Below are 4,714 nucleotides of genomic sequence, written 5' to 3' on the forward strand. Positions count from 1 at the left end.
AGGGAGAAGAGGCTGCATGAGAGAAAGAAAAGGCCATATGCATCAGTGGCTGGGTGGCCAGGGCCTTGATGATGGTCTGGCCTTGAGGGAATGGTGAGGCGGGGCCTCAGGACAGAGATGACAGGAATTCAACTAGATAAAGTGCTAACCTTCCTGTAGTCACAGACATCAGCTCTAGGGTGTGGTGGGGGTGGGTGTCAAGTGGCCAACTGGCAGCTCCCTGTGGCCCAGCCTGAAAGGGAGTGGGGGCTGGAGTCAGGTGTATTTCGGTCACAGGGCCTGAGAAGGCCTGCCAAGTTTGGATGGCTTTGAGTGTGAGAATAGCTGGGCGACAGAGGCAGTGACACAGGTCAGCCTCTCCCTGTTCCAGGGAGGGTCAGGCTCCAGCTGCAGCTCTTTCCTCCCTGTGAGCTTGAACACACCAATCCTAAACCAGGAGTGTGAAGAGGAAGGGAGGAACAGGGAGCAGAAATTCATTTCTGGCCCATTCTTAGCAAAGGAAGCCACCAATTAAAGATGTTATATAAAGAACTACATGTTAAAAAAAGAAAGAAAGAAAAAAGAAATATAAAACCCAAACCAACCAAATTACAGGCCGATGGGCGAATTGTAAGTGGTAGGGGGGTTAAACACATTTTGGTGCTTTGGAAGCCCCTCCCATTCCGTGCCTGCACTAGATCTTTTTTTCTAGAAGTGAGAGTGAGAAAATCGAAAATCTTTTTGTACATTTTTCTTTTCCTCTTTTTTTTTTTTTTTTTTTTTGGCCTTTCCTTTTCTTTCTCTTTTCTGTGGTCTTGGGTGCTCCTGGCCCCAGGGCAGGTAGACGGTCAGTTGGCCAGCACCACGGACTGGAACGGTTGACTAGGATATTGCATGGTGTTCAGGTTGTAGCTGAGGTCTTCCATGAAGGGTGCCTTCTCCAGGAAGAGGCGGTGGCACCACCTCCAAATACCTAGACCATGTAGAAGCTGCTGGCGTTGCAGGTGACAGTCCCACTGCCTCCAAAGAGGGCTCGGGTGCCACTACCCTGGCCATTGGCCCCATCAAGGAAGAAACTGGGCAAGCCACCACTGTTGTACTTGAGACTGTACGTGGCCTTGGGGCGAGAGCTGGGATTGAGGGGCCGGTTGGCCGGGATGAAGTTCAATGAATGCACAGGCAGAGAAAGACTCCTGTGTTTCAACAAGCTGTTGGTGTTGAAGCGGGCCATGGAGGCTGCTGTACTGGCTGCTGGCCACCTGCTTCACCACTGGCTGCACCCCTACCACTTGTTGCCCCACCCCTCTTCTTCATCTTAGTGGAGCCTAATTTGGTGGCAGCAAAGGAGTCCACGGTGAAGGTGATGGGCTGGGCGAGGCAGAGGATGAAGGTGGGGCTGGGTGATGGGCAAAGCATAGCGACCGGGAGTTGGACAAGGAGCTGTCCTGGCTTCCGAGGAGAAAGAGCATCTGGTCGTCAGGAGTGAAACTGCTCTTGATCTTCATGTCCAGCTCCGGGGCCCCGCAGCCGTCACTGTCATCCAGGTACAGCACTTTCACTGCTCCCTTCTCACCAATCTGGTAGGACACCCCGAAGGGGTCAATCCATATGCTCAGCTCCTCAGGCACATTGGCCCGCACATCTTCCACTGTCAGGCCACTTCGCTTGGCGGCCAGCTCCCCAACGGGGTCCACCATCTCCTCGGTGTGGAAGCCAGAGCCCTTCAGTGGTTTGTCAGGGTACCAGTGGGCTTCTTATTTCTTTTTCAGAGGCGCCAGAGAAGCTTGTTGTACAAGTAGAAGATGATGAAGTTCAGGGCTACTTTGATCTCCAGCTGCATGGTCCTTTCCTAGGCAGAGAATCAGCACAGGGGACGTGCACAGCCTTGGGCTCCAGAAGGCTTCCGGTCTCCTCCGCGGCTGGGCGCTCTGCCAGCCTCGGGGCAGCTTCTCCCTCTAGAGTGGCCCTGAGCGCGGGGCGGAGGTCGCTCTCTCTTTTTTCCCCCGGAGCCGCCCGGCCGGGGGCCGAAGTCCTTTTCGTCGTCGAGGGTTGGGGGAAGCAGGCAGCTATGGTCATGACTCCCAAAAATAATTCCTTCAACGCTTAGGAGGTTGGGCGGCTGGGGGACGAAGGGCTGGCGGGCGGCGACCGGGCGGGGAGAACGGACCGGAGGGTGGCCCGTGGGAGGGGGGGGGCGGGGGGAGCGGAAGAAGGACCGGGCTGTGACCGCGGGACGGTCCTGTCCTCCTGGCCCTGCGTCTCTCGAGCTGCTGGCTTCTCTCCGCCGACGACCCGCACCTTCCCGCGCCCCGGCCCGAAGTCTATACATTTTTTAAATGTGCATATTCTTTGACACGGGAATTCTACTTCTAGGAATTTATCCTAGAGACAGACTCACACATATGTAAGATAATACGTGTCTGAAGCTCAGCATTGTTTCTAAATGTGAAGTGATAGGAAATATTAATAGCTTAATTGCTTATCAATAAATGACTGGTGCATAATGAAATAGTATGCAGCTGTCAAAACAGAGATGCAGCTCTACATGCATGGCTATAGGAAAATTTTCTACTATTTCTGTAAAATCCCAGGGCAAAATTATATATAAATATTTGCTTCTACATACCTAAAATATCTCTGAAAGGCTGTATAAGAAATGAAGGCCGGGCATGGTGGCTGACACCTGGAATCCTAGCACTTTGGGATGAGGAGGCAGGCAGATCACTTGAGTTCAGGAGTTTGAGACCAGCCTGGGCAACATGGTAAAACCCCGTCTCTACTAAAAATACAAAAATTCTTCAGGCATGGTGGCACATGCCTGTGGTCCCCAGCTACCTGGGGGCCTGAGGTGGGAGAATCTCTTGAGTCTGAGAGGCGGAGGTTTCAGTGAGCTGAGATCGTGCCACTGCACTCCAGCCTTGGTGACAGCACTTCAGCCTCGGCGACAGAGAGAGATCCTGTCTAGAAGAAAAAAAAAGAAATCAATACCTTTGGCTGTTTCTAGTGGATGAAATTAGGTGACTAGTGGTAGGAATAAGTTGTATATTTCTATTTAACAAATTTTTATTTTGAAGATGTTTAAATATGCAAAAAACACAGAAAATAGACTAGTACATGTCCAGGATCCCTTAATCACAGTTCTAAAATCCATAAAATTCTAAAAACTCCAAATCTTTCCTCCATAAATTTGGCACTACAATCTATCTGAGGGGAAAACCTGAACTTCTTCATAGCCTTTATTTAACTCATTTAAAGTGACTAATCATAAATCTCAAAGCAGAAATATTGAGGTGTTTGATATGCTCTGAAACTCTGCTGGAAGTTACATAATGTACAGTGTATGCACATTATCTTTCTAAAATAAAAAAAACCAAAAACCTGAATTTGGAAACACATCTGCTCCCAAAGGTTTATGTATTTTTAACTTAAGGAAAATATCACAAGATACAAATTTAGAAAAAGAGAGAAAAGACTTTATTTCTTCTTAAGGGTTACAGCCTGCAAGGTGGCCAGACTACAGGCTGGGAAGCCTTCCTCTGGCCACATCCAGAGACAGGCACTTTGAAGGAGGAGGGGTTGAGGTAGAAGCTTATGCTGAATGAGTTGACCAAACACACATATTCAACAGGTTACTGAAGGAGCTATGAATATTCAGGAAGGGGTCCTGACACATGCACATTGAACAAACATGCATGTTACATGTTCACTTTGAAGTAGAGACTTAACATTTGCATGTATTACAACTAGACTCTATACGTCAAATGGTCACTTTAGGACATGAGAGCACAGAAGTGCACAATCTCTGTAAAAGGGCTAGAATGAGTCCATGGTTGGTCTTATCAGGAGAAAGTTACTAAAATCAGTCTCATGTTCAGTCAAAGCTATAGTTACAGTTAGTGGAACAGGGGTACAGTTTGTCAGCATCTAGTGGAGCTGCAAATTGTTTGAATATTTCTTATCTCGGGGCAGGGCTTGTTTAGCTGCTAGAGAAAAAGGAAAACCTTGTGGCAGTTAAAATATAGTTTCTTCTTTAAGTGAAAGGAAGCGTGACTTAAACCTTCCCTGGCATGGACTTAGATCCTGCTTATAATTTGGTATCTTATTGCCACAAAGAGCCTATTCTATCAGTCTTATGATCTCTACTTTAACTTTAATGCTGGTCAGTCATGTCTAAACCACACAAGAGAGGAGGGTATAATGAGTTGTGTCTGACCTCTCATTCTGTCGGGCTGGGAACTCAGTTTTTAAGTTTTTTCTGGTATCACTTTTGCCACAAGGGGTCTGTTTAGTTGGCCAGGGTTGGGTTGGGGATTGGATTTTATTTCTAGTTTATGTTACATAACATGTAATGAACATCTATATACTTATCGTTTAGATTTTATAATTGTTCACATTTTGTCATATTTAACTCCCCGCCTTTCTCTCTGCTGAAGTATTTTAAATTAAATTATAGACATCATGGCATACCAACTTTGAATATTTCAGTACCCATCTCTAAAAAGTAAGAACACTTTCCTGCAGAACTACAATATCATTATCACACATAACAAAATTTAAAATATCACAGAGATTTTTCAGTGTATGCCCTTTTGTACCTCTTATATTTTGAATCCTTTGGCTATGTAACTTATTCAATAAGCAATAAAATTTAAAATTAAAAATAAGCTGAATAAGACCTTTAATACTTAAAATTGCCAGAAAGCTATGGGAGCTGCTCCAGGCATCATTAAGGGAC

The 4,714-nt window shown here is 46.6% G+C and overlaps 1 pseudogene; it reads right to left on the bottom strand.

The window, feature by feature from the left end:
- Window positions 1-827: 827 nt before the first annotated feature.
- LOC101137362 (protein Tob2-like) lies at window positions 828-1,895 on the bottom strand (annotated as a pseudogene).
- Window positions 1,896-4,714: the final 2,819 nt, after the last annotated feature.

The sequence above is a fragment of the Gorilla gorilla genome, chromosome 5, assembly GCF_029281585.2.
Source record: "Gorilla gorilla gorilla isolate KB3781 chromosome 5, NHGRI_mGorGor1-v2.1_pri, whole genome shotgun sequence".
NCBI lineage: Eukaryota > Metazoa > Chordata > Mammalia > Primates > Hominidae > Gorilla > Gorilla gorilla.